Source organism: Manis javanica, chromosome 9 (genome assembly GCF_040802235.1).
Source record: "Manis javanica isolate MJ-LG chromosome 9, MJ_LKY, whole genome shotgun sequence".
Lineage (NCBI taxonomy): Eukaryota > Metazoa > Chordata > Mammalia > Pholidota > Manidae > Manis > Manis javanica.
In genome coordinates, this window is record NC_133164.1 from 114,182,284 (window position 1) to 114,196,414 (window position 14,131).

Sequence of the window (14,131 nt, forward strand, 5' to 3'; positions counted from 1 at the left end):
CCTCCAGATACAATACTCTGCAACTCTCCCTCTGTCTGCCCGGAAATGTTCACATTTTTTGAAGTTCTGTTTTGGGCCTGCTTTTGGTGTTGATACAATTCCTTGGCTTCGGTTAGAGCTCTGTGTTGACTGCTCTCAAATCTTTACCTCCCAGGGCTCCCAGCTGAGTTCCAGCCGCATATCCAACTTCCCTATGGACACCTACGTGTGATACAGACACCCCGAGCTGAATCCACCAGCTCCTTTTTTTCCCGTCCGTTTGTTCTGATCACACCATCCACGCAGTGGTCCAAACTGGACTCAACATTTCCCCCAACGGCTTCCCTTCCCCTCACACAGCCAATCATCACATCCTAACATCTCTCAAATGCACCCTCTTCTCTGCTGATACCATCCTGATCCCAACTGCAACTCTGGGTGATGGAACAGACTCCAAACTGCCTCCTGTCTTTTTTTCCCTCCATTATTCTCCACATTGCAGCCATACACATGTATGTATAAACAAACAAATGAATATGTATATGTATACACACAAATATTCTTGTATGAGGAGAAATTTATAAAGAAAAGTGTGTAATAAATATTTATTTATAGTCTCACCATAGTGTAGGAGGCATGAGGACAGAGATCTTGTCCATTTTGTTGTTTGCTGTATCTCCAGTGCCTGCAACAATGCCTGATACATAGTAAATGCTCAGTAAATATTTGTTGAATAGATGAATTCCCTTGTGAACCAGTAATTGTGGCTAGAGGAATGCTGTAAGTTGGTTGCCTTAGATGTGGGTAATATATGCGATGTACAAGCTGGGGGTGCTTTGAGAGACCCCCACCCTCATTTTGATAACAAATATGCAGTCAGTTCTCTTTGATCACAGAGGTTCCACCACATTTGGGGGCTAATCTTACGTATGTGTGAGTTAGGTACTCATCTATCTCAGGAACAACCCAGCTCAACTGAGGTGAACTGAGGGCACTCAGAGGTTCTTTCTCTTCCAAATCTCTTTCTGGAGCTGTGCCTTGAATTCCAATAATTTAAGGGACATCTGTAGTGTAAAATCATTTTAAAGCATTATCTAATGGGAGAGGTAACCATTTTAGTAGAAAATACATAAGCACACTCTGGTTTATCTGATCATTTCATTATCATTCTCTGATATCTTGAAGGTGTTGGTTTGGTAGAGGGTGTGTGTATAATAAGCTTGCATAGGCTGGGGGCGATGTGGGGAAGCTGTGCATCTGGAATCTTGACAGCGGATCACTGAAAATGAGAAAAGTATTTCCAAGAATTAGTGGGGCAGAGAAGAAAACCTATTTTGTAATTTTGCTTGGGTCTGGTTCTGTTAATAAGGATGTGCTTTTAGAATCTATGGATTCATGTATTTTGTCTGTTCTGGGAATTTCTCAGCCACTGTCTCTTCAAATTTACTCATCCATTTTCTGTATTTTCTGCTTCTGGGACTCAAAATAGACATATAACTTCTTATTCTGTCTTCCATGTCTATTAATATTCCTTTGATATTTTCTATTTCCATATTCATACTTCATTTTTGGTTACTTTTTCATATCTATCTTTTTATCTTACTAATTCTTTCTTCAGCTGAGTCTAGTTTGTTTACCTCTCTATTCAATTTTAATTTCAATACTTGTGTATCTCATCTCTAAATTTCTGTTTGGTTCCTTATTCAAATATTCCTGGTCATATATGATGGTTTTACTACTTGTTCATTTTTGGAACTCTAACTTAAAAAAAGTTTCACACATGGTTATTTTATTTTATATTTTGTATATAATCCCAAAGCCGAAAATCTGGGGTTCTAAATCTGTTGTTTTTGTTTCTTCTGACTTTCTTTTATGGTGGCTTATTTCTTTCTACGTTTGGTGATATTTTGTTGTAAAATTGTAGTTGGTTGAAATTAATCTGTTGGAATACTGAAGACATTTATTCTCAAGTGATTCGCATTTTCCTTTTTTGACAGCCAGGGGGTGCTACTGATCTATAACTGACGTAGCATCCTTTCAGAGTCCAGAGATTAATGTGGGATTCAGGGATCAGCTTTCCCACCTTTTGAGCTTGCTTACCCTTTAAAGCTCAGATTTCAGTTCATACGGTTTTGTTTTTTGATTTTTTAAAGATCCTGGAACTGTACTGTCTAGTATGATAACCACTAGCTATATGTAGTTAGTATAATTAAATAAAATGAAAAATATGGTTTCTCAGTCACATTAGCTACATTTCCAGTGATCAATAGCCATGTGTAGCTAATGGCAACTCTACTGGACAGCAGAGATACAGAACGTCATCATCACTGCAAGCATTTCCTTTGGACAATGCTGTTCTTGAACAGTGCTTTTACATCATGGGAGCCCAGCAATGCATTAAACAGTATGCGTTATGGGAGCAAGCCGTTTTACAGAGGCAGGGACCTCCAGAGTACCCAGTATTCTGTAATGCCAGATGTATAATACAAAGATCATCTTATGCATCTTCCCCTGGACAGCAATGCAAAAAAACAGTGGAGAAAATAGTCGAGATTTTTAAATAGGAGATGGGTATGACCATCTTGTTTCTTAAGCATCACTAACACCGTACTGTGGCTAATGCATCAGAAGAGAGAAAGCTTAGAAGGAGGAAATATAACCAGGAGCTCAGGGCAGTGCCCCAGGTGAGAAAGGCTGAGCCGCTGACAGTGACAGTGGGGGTAGGGAGGAGAGAAGAACCGTGCTTTTAAGTAAGAGTTAACACTGAGAGGATGTTTTGGATAGAAAAGAAAGAGGAAGAGGAGAGTGGACAGTTATTCAGATTTCTGGTTGGGTCAGTAGCCAAATGGTGATGCCATTAACCAGAAGAGGCAGTAATAGAGAAGGAGCAAATTTAGGAGAGAAGATGAGTTCAGGCTGGACATTTTGTCTTTGCGGCACTTAGCCTAACACTGTGATGCTGGGAGAAACTCTTGTGCCACCTACAAAGAACTACAGGTCACCCTGTGCCGGGCTAAAGGGAGCCCCAGCCAGCAAGTACTGCACACCAGGAGGGGACTGAGAACTGACTGACTCCCCTCCTGTGATATGTGAGCTGCTTGACATTGAGGAAAGCTGGAAGACAGTCCCCAGGCTCATTCTGTGACGAACACCACCCTCTGTACATCCATCCTGCATTTCACAGCTTTTTCGCTTTCAGTCTTTCTGGACCTCGTCTGTACTCTGTGTTACTCTTATTTACTTGCACAGTTCAGGGTGGGAAGAACAGAATATTTGGGAGTGGCTTGCAGAGGCCAGCAGCCCTGGGCCTTAGGGAGCAGGAGCAGTGCTGCACCCCAGAGCAGCCCCAGCTGCGGGAGCCTCCACCTCCACGAGGGACCAGTGAACTCAGCACCAGAGGGTGGGCTGGGGACGGTGGGCCTCCTGGCTGAGCTTCTTCAGAACCTTCTCCAGACTCAGTAAAATGCACATGAAAGGAAAACTCCGTGGAAAGAGTCCCGGGCAGTTGACATCTGCTGAGAATATGCTGTGTCCCAGGCACGTGCCAGCTGCTACCTATCACCACTGCATTTATCTGCAGCACAAAAACCCTGTCAGGTGGGGACGAGTACCTTGATCCCCACTTTACCTCTTTGACTTCTGCTAATTTCTCCTTGTTTCTTCCTCAACCCCATCCCTGCCTTAACTTTCAGCCTGACATACCAATTAATTGCCGTCCTACGTTGTTCCCTAGATTCCAGTACCATGTGGGCATTATCGGAACTCACTGATGAAAAGAATGAGTCTCCTTTATGTCAGGGAATGGGTTTCCTGGGTGGAATCCAGGCTGGAAGGCTGGGTGTGGTGGGCTTGTCCCACTTCACGTGCTGTTGTGAGATGCCTTACTGCTCACTCTAGGAATTCTAGAAGTATTGCGTCCATCTGAATCCCCTGAGAAAAATGCAGATTCTGGGGTCTTATCCCTACAGGTTCTGATTTATTATCTAAGGTGGGGCTCAGGAGTAAGTATTGTGAAGTACCACGTGACTCGGCTGTAATTTGCAAGCATCCCACATGAGAGGCCGTGTGAGCCCCACGGGGTTGGTGCTTCCGCATGGCACCTTGTTTCCTAGCTACCTACCGGTCTCTGTGAGGGGTACTCCCTGCCCGGCCCACCATCAGAGGGCTCTCTTAGCCCCTGTGGACCTCCGTTGTCCAGACCAATGTCTTCTTTCTCAGCTCTGCTTTCCCGTGTGAGGCTCTAGCTGTTCCTCAGAGAGTTATGCCGTGAATGCCCTCCTCCTTTGGTGAGGCCATCCCTGCCCGTGGGGAGGGCATGCCTCACCCACACTGCAGGCTCTGTGGTGACAGAATACCCTAATTGTGGAGGAAGCATGGGACAAAAGTTCCCAGGCTGGGACAATCCTGCTGAAGTGATGCTGCCTCCCAGCCCTGGAGGAGAGGAGGATCTCTCAGGCAGGATAAAGGTGGGGCCAGAGCTATTTCTGGCAGAGGGAAGCAAGAACAAGGAAAGGGCAAGGTGTGTCTGGAGAGCAGAGAAGTGGCTGGAGTGTGCCGTGCATGGGAGGGTGGAGAATGAGGCGACAGGTGAGGTGGCCCTGGGTGGGAGGGGGCCTGGACAGCCGCGCACGGGGATCGCCTACAGCTGGCTGGGGTGGAGCAGGTCTGCTTCTGCAGATGAACATGCAGAGGGAGATGGGGAGACAGACTGAAATAGGGGGGCTCAGGAGGGGACAGTGAAGTTGATTGGAGGTTGGATAATAATCGGAATAAAGATGATGAGGGCCTAAACTAGGGCAGTGAAGGACCCGAGGATAAGGGAGAGGATGCAGAGAAGCTTGGCAGGTGGAAGCAAAGACTCTGGATGCCCAAGTGAAGGTAGGGGCCAAACAGAAGAGGAAATCCTCAACACCTTCAAGGTTTTACACTTAAATAAATGAACAGAGAGTGAGCATACTCTGCACGGTACATGGGAGAGGAGCCAGTTTGGAGGAAATAGATTGTATTCCGTCTTGGATGTGCTGAATTTGATGTGCTGACAGTTTTCTACTGGCCCCAATGTCAGCACTGCAATCAATACACAATTGCATATTGGAATATTCTTTCCTAAGAGGAAACAGCTGGTAAAGTGCAGGGAGGGGAGGATGGCTTGGGTGAGAGGGGGAGTCCAAATTAGTGAAAATATATTTATGCAATTGAAAGATGAAATAATTTGTCATTTAAAAATTTTGTCTTGTTTAACAATTTGGGGCACAGAATTAGGTTACCTTTTTTTTTACTCTATCCAACGTAAATGACTGTCATTAGTTATCTCGCTTACTAGATGAATGTCCTTTTCCCTTCTTCAGGAACTCCTTCCCATAATTTAAAACCCTGCAGATGGTTCCTTGCTCCAAGGAATCATTGCTGGTTACTATACGATTGAGGAAAGAACATGAAAAAGTCATCTATGTATGTGGCGGAGTCTCATTCTACCACCAGGTTCACTGTCCCTCGTGAAACACAAGCGTGCTGGCAGTCTACACTTAATCCATCATCAACTGATCTAGGTGACCTGGGTGTATGTAAAGCACTGGCCAGGTTACCCTGTGGCAGGAGGTCATCCTTGTCCACTAAGTAAAACTCTGGTGGCTTGAGGCTTCAGCCACCACTGCTGCTGTGATAGTGTTTTGGGGATAAGATGGGAGGAATCTTTGCTCCAAGACCCTTCGCAGTTGTGAGGACAGGTCTGTACTCTTCAGTCACACCACGATTTTGTAGCCATTGTTGTTTGTTTGCTAATTTATATACATTCACAGACATTTTTTCTATGGGATGCCGCAGGATAGCCAGATCCGAACTTACCCTTCTCCCCAAACTTCTGGGTCTCAGCCTTTGAATGGGGAAGAATCCTCCTTCCCTTGGATTTGGGGCTGGCTTCCATTTCTTGTCCTGGCATGAATAATATGTCTCTACTCAACTTGCTAGACGTCAAACAAAACAATACTGTTGAAAGACAGAAATTGCTTTCAAAATACATCTTACCTTCAAAGGGTGGCCTTCAATGTCTGGTGTCAAGTTATGTCAGTCAACACGATCAGTCAGTAAGTACTTATCAGTTTCTCACAGATTATGTTCACACATCACCCTCATCGGCTCAGGCAGTCCCTCAGGGATTTACAGGGTCAAGTGTGTAATTAAGTCAGGTATGTCCACAGAAGGGCAATAATTAGAAGAGTCTTTTTAAATAGGAGGGGAGTTAGAGGGGGAAAACAAGCTGGTAAAGCTAATGGAGGCAGTAGATTCAGAGCAGCTCAGAAGTCCAGATTATATTTAATAAACACTTACTAGTTAGCTACTAAGTGCCAGGTCCTTCCACATAAAGTATTTTTGTTTTAAGAAATAGAGTTCATACTTAGGCGTATACTGCAAGGCCGAGAGAAAACAATCATTTTTCAGAATCATGGGTACTACAGACTCGAGTCTTCCTTACAGAATTGTAGCTTGCAGGGGACAGCCCAAAGATGCAGGGGTCTGCCAGGGGTGGTGGCTGGGGTTTGCCAAACCCTAAGGACTTGGGAGAGTTCAGTCTGTGTTGTTGATAATAATGAAGTCATGTACATAAACAGATTGAGAGTGTTCCCTCACGTCCTTTAAATTTCTCTTGCCTTTCTGATCCTGAGATCTTTAAGCTTAAATCCCTGAAGCTTTTATAAAATTCTAGTCAACAAGTTGGTTAGCAATTTCTGACCATCTCACAAGGACCGAGGGGAAACTGCCAAAGATACAGGCTGAATCTGTGGTTTTCAAAGTTCTTCAGGGCTGCACCGCTTGTAACTCTGGGGGAAGGTAAGTTCCCAGCCCGGGGCAAAATACCTTTAAAACCAAAATCAGTCAAAGGGAGAAATAAAGTGGGAGAATCCTGTTTATTGCCCACACACAGTCGTCCACTGCTGCTCATTCGTGTCTCTTGTGACTCGGACGCAAAAAGGAACCCCACCCAACCTCTCCAGTCAGGATATGCCCTGCTCCCCATTGTAATCACCTATTGATATGGAGATGAGCTACTTCTCTCCACCCCTTGGGAAAACCCATTGATATGGAGATGCACTAAGGCCACGTGAGAGATTCTGGAAATTCTGCAACTTTACCCACAACACTGTACAGTTTTCACTATTAAAATCAAAGAGCATTTTTTTTTTGGATGCAAAATACAGTTACATAGTTTTTGAGGCAGCACAAATTTCAGAGTTCAGAGAAAGGCATCTTTTCCAGTCATGCTCATTAAAGACCTTGGACAAGTAAGTCACTGAACCTCTCTTGAGTTTCTATTTCCTAATCTGTAACATAGAGATAATATTTCCTATCTCTTATTGAGTGTTAAATGAGATAAACTAACACAATATCTTGTTTAGTGCCTGCTGAGAGTAAACATTCATCAAGTATTGATTACGTTTGCTTTTTCCATTCTTTTAAATTAAATGTCATTTTATACCTATGTGAGTAAAATTGCAATATGTCCAGACTCTCTCCCTGGCCTTAGTGTGTCTCCGTATCAATAAGTGTTTCCAAGGGGTGGAGGGAAGTAGCCTGTCTCCATATCAGTAGGTGATTACAAGGGGGAACAGGGCATATCTGGACCAGCGAGAAGTTGGGTGGAGTCCCTTTTTGTAGCCGGGTCACAAAAGATACGGGGAGCAGAAGTGGATGACTGCTTGTAAGCAATAAATGGGTTTCTCCCACTTTATCTCTCCCTTTGACTGATTTCGGTTTCAAAGGTATTTTGACCCAGGCTGGGAAAATATTCCCCCGTCCTCCCCCACCCCCCAGAAGTTACAACCTATTTCTAGTATAAATCACTAGCAATAAATGCCAAAAATTGAAAAAAAGTATTCAGACCGAAACAATCAAACCTATTAATATTTCATTTGTGTGAACTGGGAAAATGCAGTTATTTAGTGTAGGCAAGGAACATTTTGATCAAAACTGTGTTACCCAGGGCATTGTGGGAGTACAGCTTGAGAATACCACGCCAGTGTGATTTAGGCATGGTGCCATTCCTCAGGGTGTGGTGACCACACGATCACATAATTTACATTGATTTAAAAGGTTGTTTTTGAGATCTTGGGAACAGTACAATTGTAATGAATACAAATCCCTCATGGTTCTTAAGTCCAGTGGGATTTGAGTTCACATTTTTTTTCTCTTTATTCCTTATATTCTACTGGGTAAGACTGAAGACGTCCTTTTGGACTACATAGATAAAGGACTCAATTGTATATTTTAGTTCAAGAGACTCAGGGGTTGCTTACCTCCAGCCTTTGCTTACAAGTTTGCCAAAGCCTTGACACCCTCTTTCACAGGTTTGAAAACACTCTCCATTGATACGTTAATGTTGTCAATCCAGCCAGGGGTATGGAGAGAAGGTCACATACATTATAGGAAAAGCTCCACTTGGAACTCACTTAACAGACCAGCTAGTTGACACACCTTCCACTTCAAAGAAAATGAAGGAAAAGCAGTTTTTGGTTAGGGCCCGAATGTTGGGAGTTTGGGATAGTCTTAGACAGTGCTGATGAAGGAGATGAGTATTGCCTGGTGGAGTCCTAGGCTGGTGTCCCCAGGAGCTGCTGTGTGGGTTTGGGAGGTGGAGATGAAAGGCTTGGATAAAGTGTGCCTACCTACTCTCAGATTCTGGTTTTCACCCCTTCCTGTCCTCTCAAGATCAGGGCTGTTTGAGATTAAAGAGATTATCTCCATGGTAGATGCAAATGATTCTTGAAGCTCAGTATGAAAAAGTTTGCTGAAGGGTTGCTATTGTGAACAACACTGTGCTACGTCTAAGGGTGTGTCTACAGATCAGGTGGTGTAAGTTCTGGCTTCTGGGTAATTTTCAAAATGAGGATGACTGAGAAATAAGAACAATGGCAACAATAATAACAATAGCAACAGCAAATTCCATCGTCTTCTTGCTTTTTTATGAGTCAGGATATGTTTGCAGTGTGCCCCTTAACCTTCCTGAGCCTGAAAAACTGGTCTCAGGAGTAAAAGGAGCTCCTTGTAATGTAAATGGCTGGTATATAGTAAGCATTCAGCACATGCTTATTAGATGAATTTGAAAAAGTTAAGCTCTTGTTGTTGGGGGTGTGCAAGAAGGTTGAATCATGAATATGGCCTTTAATGAGGTCTTCCAGCTGTGACATCTTGGTATGAGCACGTTAATCCAGTTGTCCTCCCATTCAGTTCTTGTGTGCACAGATTTGGCACCCTACTATACCACACACAAAGTCTGAAATTACAGAATGTCAGAGCCGAGAATCCACTTTGCCCAACCCCTTAATTTTAGATAATTGAACAGAGGCATAGTTTTAATCCTTTTGAAAACATGTTCATCCAGATACTCTCATGGTTGTAATGATCTTCTTGTTGGCCAGAGTTGGGATTGTAGAGATCAGTTTGTGTGACTCCACCTGTAGTGGTGTATTCGTAACTTTGGCAGCCTCCCACCCTGACCTTTGGGTGCACTCTCCCAACTCCTGAATCTCCATGGCCAAAGGAATGTATCTACAAGAGGAACATTATAGACATCTGCACAGATCTGTGGGAAATACACATATATGGCTGAAGGGAGATTATTTTTTCCCTGCAATATCTTTGTAGGTCTAAACTTTTATGGCCTTTGAAATTTTTGGACTATGAAATAGGCTTAGATAAAGAGAATACTGGCTGAATGAGAATGGATTGAATTCTTCAACAATTTCCACCCTGTATATCACCTCTGGAGAGAAAGCCTGTGAGGTGAGGTGTGTTAGGGCCCTCAGAGAGGCCACTGGTTCAGTCTGGAATCACTGACAGAGACTATGATTCTACTTTTCCATGCGGTGGGCTCAATTCCATTTTTTCTCTGCTGCATAATATTTTAAGTTGATACCCCGATCACTAAACTCATGTCTTCTTGAAAAATTCTTCAAACTAATGCCTTTACTTACATTCTCAGTCCCTAACTGAAGAACAAAATCCAATAAAATGGCCCATTTATGTGTCATCAAGCTGTAAGTTAAAAAACTGGGCTTACCTTAGCCGCTAGATCAGTTTTTTATTTACTGAGCACATTCAAATGTGTTCTTTGATGGAAACACTCTTGCAGCTCCTTTTAGACTCTCACGTGGATTTGATCCTATCTTCCCTGCAGGGTCTTCCATGGTTTTTTTCTATTACATATATGAGTTTCACCTCCCAATTGATTTTGGAACTGACCTCGAGGGAATTTTCATGCAGTCTTCTATTGCTTATTTGATGATATTTTTATTGTATTTCTTTCTATCTGCAAGTCAGTTAGAAAGATTCTGAAGACTTCCTTTCAAAATGTGATGGCTGGATTTTAAATGACTTTGTAAGACTTGTGGTTTTATGCATTTAAGGAACATTTGTGTACCTTATGAGAGGATTTTTATCACAAGAGAAACATGGAGATTCAGGTTTATTTTCATCTACAAAATAAAAATTTACTCTTAAAGGTAAACCTTTAAGTGAAGTTTAAGATTTACCCATCTGCTTCCCTCTCAATTCCTTGGAGGACCTCCAGAGACTGCAATATGTCAACCACAACTATTGATGATTTTTAAATTTGTTTGAGTTACTGTGTTTTAATTTCCTCAAAGCTTAACTCTAGGTCAAACTTTGGCTTTAAATTTCCATTTTTTAAAGAATTCATCTAAAGTCTGACTTGGAAATCCGTATTTCAAAGCATTTTGTTTCCAAAAGCTATTTGAAAAGTGATGCTGAAGTGGCAAAAAAATATGTTTTTAAAAAATATTTTGATACAACTAAGAAACTCACTGTTGAAAGAAGAGGCACTGAAGATCCTTTTGTTTGAACATAATTTTGGTAGGAAGATGAACTGGTTTGCAGGAGCACATGTTTTTTTGTGTCCCCAAAAGCAATTATAAAATCAGTAGTAACTGACACTCTGTTTTTGAAGGAGACAACTCATTAAAAAACCAAACTGTTTGTGGAGACCTGTTGAGACTTCCCAAAGTGAGAGGGTCCTGAATTTTTCATCATCTGTCCTTTCTGCTTGGCTGTACTGTCAATGACACAGAAGGACCAGGTTTTCCAAATTACTTATTACTCAAAACCAGAATCTGTTTTGTTCTGTGAACTTTCATGAATAAGCACAGTGTTGGACCACATGGAAATTGAAAGAAAAATTTGCTGATTTTGATTGTACACTTGTGTTCTGAAAATTAAATCTAATGGAGCATGGAGGGAACCTTGGCATTCACAAGCATTTTTTTCTTTCTCTTTCTCCTAGCAGAAAGATGCTTAGGAGAAACGCAGCCAGGCAAAATCACCAGTAATTTGTACTCATTCATATTCTAATGTGGTATCTTCGTACCTTAGTCATCAAGGCTTGTCTTTCGAGCTGCTTTTCCAGTAGTGGCAGGAGTGCGTCAGCTCTTTTGTCTTACTGGCTTCTCTTGGTGTAATGAGTGAGGAACGCGAGTGCCTGTTAATAAACTTATTTGGAAACTGAAACTACTAAACACGGGCTCAAGTGCACCACACTATGACCAACTAACTAGTGCAGACCAGTCCCATAATCACTGGGACACCCTTATTTTCTGTGAACAGAGCCAGTGCCCTCCCAAATGAAATCCTTCTCTTAAAAAAATTTTGGGTGAGAGGTTAAAAAAAAATGATGATAAGCTATGTTCAATCAGGGTTTTATTCCAATGGTTTACTGATTTTAAGAATGATTTCATAGAATACCAATGAATAAGTATAGAAGGAACACTGATGAGAAAATCACTATTTTGAGACAGTTACTGTAATAATTGATCCAAGCAAGATTCATGAATGGGTGTCAAAATTGGAAATGTTTGGTGAAGACAAGGATATTTAGTCTCAAATGTCTTCCTCAGTCATTTATGTAATGAATCAACCTAGAGGACACCACCCAACCGAAGTTAAAATTACTAGTAATGGGACAAATGGACATCATGGCTGATGTGATACCCTGAGAAGGACACAATATTGCTTAAGAATTGTTCTTGCCATAAATGTTTCACTTGGATCTAATAATCAGGAAACTTGAGAAAAAAAAAAGAAAACCAGCTTTAACTGAGAGACATTTTATAACACAACTGGCCTGCCCTTTTCAAAATGCCAACTCCATGAAAGTCAAAGAAAGACAGAGGGACTGCTCCAGATTAGAAGACAACGGAGTCACAACTCTTAAGAACAGCGTGTAATCCTGGATTGGGTCCTGAACTGCGAAAAATGCTACAAAGGACATTTTGGGGAACATTGGTGGAATTGAAATATGGATTGGCTAATTATATCAGTGTTAAATTTCCAGGTTTTAATATTTGGGCTGTGGGTGTATGAGAGAACGTCATTTTCCTTGGAAAAGATTTAACAAAATATTTAGGGGTAGAGGGACATGATGTATGCAACTTATTCACCAATTATTTGAGATATCTGTATGTGCGTACATATGTATATGTGTGAGAGGAGAGAAATAGAGAGAATTATAAAGAAAATGAGACAAAATGCTAGAGATGGGTAAATCTGGGTAAAAGGTATATAGATGTCCTTTGTAACATTCAACTTTCTGCAAGTTTGAAATTATTTCTAAATAAAAGTTATAAATGTAAGAGCTTTCCTAGAAAAGTAGTAAAGAAAAAGACAGATAATTTAATAAAAATTAAAAATGATTATGCTCTGAAAGAAATAACAATCAAATTTAAAGATTGAATAATGAAAATGGGAAAAAACACAATGGGTAGAGCCTATAGAGTTAGATACAAAAACACTATAGAGTCTACAGAGTTATATATATATTGTCAACAAGCATCTATGAAACATAAAAATAACTCAAAGTGTAATGATACAAAGATACATTTAATGGAAAAAAAATGCCATTAAAGAGGAATAGATTCTTATTTTATAGTTAATCAAAGAAATGCAAATTAAATAATAACAAAGGTGATTCCATTTTTACCATTTTTGGCAAATTTATAGAAATTGATAATGTTAGGAGAAATTGGAGGATTCCTTTTATCTACTCCAATGAAGGAAGCATAGAGAACTAGCACTTATCTTTTTCTACTCCAATCCATTCTACCCAGTGAGGCCTGTGTAGATTGGACAGAACGTGATCTCCATTGTGTTAAAGAGACCAGTATCTTTGTTGAGAGCTTTCGTGTACTGGACATTATGTGAAGGTCATTATATACATAGATTATTTCATTCAACCCTTAAAATAGTCCTATAAAGCTGGCATTATAATTTGTCTTTTATCAATCTTCCTGCCTTTTATATATTAGAATTAATTAGATGATAAGAGAAGCAATTCTGATCAAAGGAGGAGTTGGTAGTTCAACAAAAAGTACTGGTAACACTGGCTTGGTATTAAGGGGGAAAGTCAATTTAGATCCCTACCCCAAACAAAGACCAGAATACATTTTTTGATGGACTACAAATATAAAGTTAAAAATAAAACCTGTAAGAAATTATAGATGAATAATCACCTGTTCTCTGGAAGGGGAAAAACTTCATAAATATCCAATGATAAGAAATTATCTACAAGAATGTGTATTTATCACATAAAAAGACATGTTTATCAGGGATTGTCCAGTACATATCTATATCATAGACTGATTACTAACTATTACTTATTTGGATAAAAAGCTGGAGCCCTGTTAAAGAACTAGTGTGCAAAGATGTGCAGGTTGACAGTCAATAAACTAATATCTCTTACGAAACTATGTGTACTTCTGGGAGGAACTGTATTCTGCTTACCTTTGTGTCCCTAGGGTCTTGTGCTGACCTGGTCCACCATGTGCATTCTTTTCTCTGTTTTGATAGACTGATTTAACAAGGGAGTGATATTCAGGTGTGGCCAAAGAAGACCAATAGAAAGGCACAACAGGAATGCTCCTAAACCGATGACTTAACATGAGTGATGACACAGCTGAAACAGCTTGGTGTATTAAAGATGATTGACTGAGTTCTACGCCCACATTTCCAAATTCATTAGGAATGTGGATGAATTATATGACTACTCTTTGTGCCCAACAAATTGTTATTGGAAGCTTGGGAGACTAAAACAAATCAATAAAATTGATTTTCAGGAGAGACAACTACATGTAATTGAATTTTAACATGA

At 40.9% G+C, this 14,131-nt stretch overlaps 1 long non-coding RNA gene across 2 annotated transcripts; it reads right to left on the reverse strand.

Moving 5' to 3' along the window:
* Positions 1-682: 682 nt before the first annotated feature.
* On the reverse strand, positions 683-13,859 carry LOC118971789 (uncharacterized). 2 transcript variants are annotated; one of them, XR_005060453.2, is made up of 5 exons: positions 13,765-13,859; positions 11,357-11,467; positions 8,271-8,454; positions 5,824-5,964; positions 683-1,258 (listed from the first exon to the last, which is right to left on the reverse strand). It is a non-coding gene; the product is annotated as an uncharacterized lncRNA (long non-coding RNA). The 2 variants fall into 2 exon arrangements; XR_012121269.1 differs by having other exon boundaries at positions 11,357-11,478; positions 13,765-13,829.
* Between the last annotated feature and the right edge of the window lie 272 nt (positions 13,860-14,131).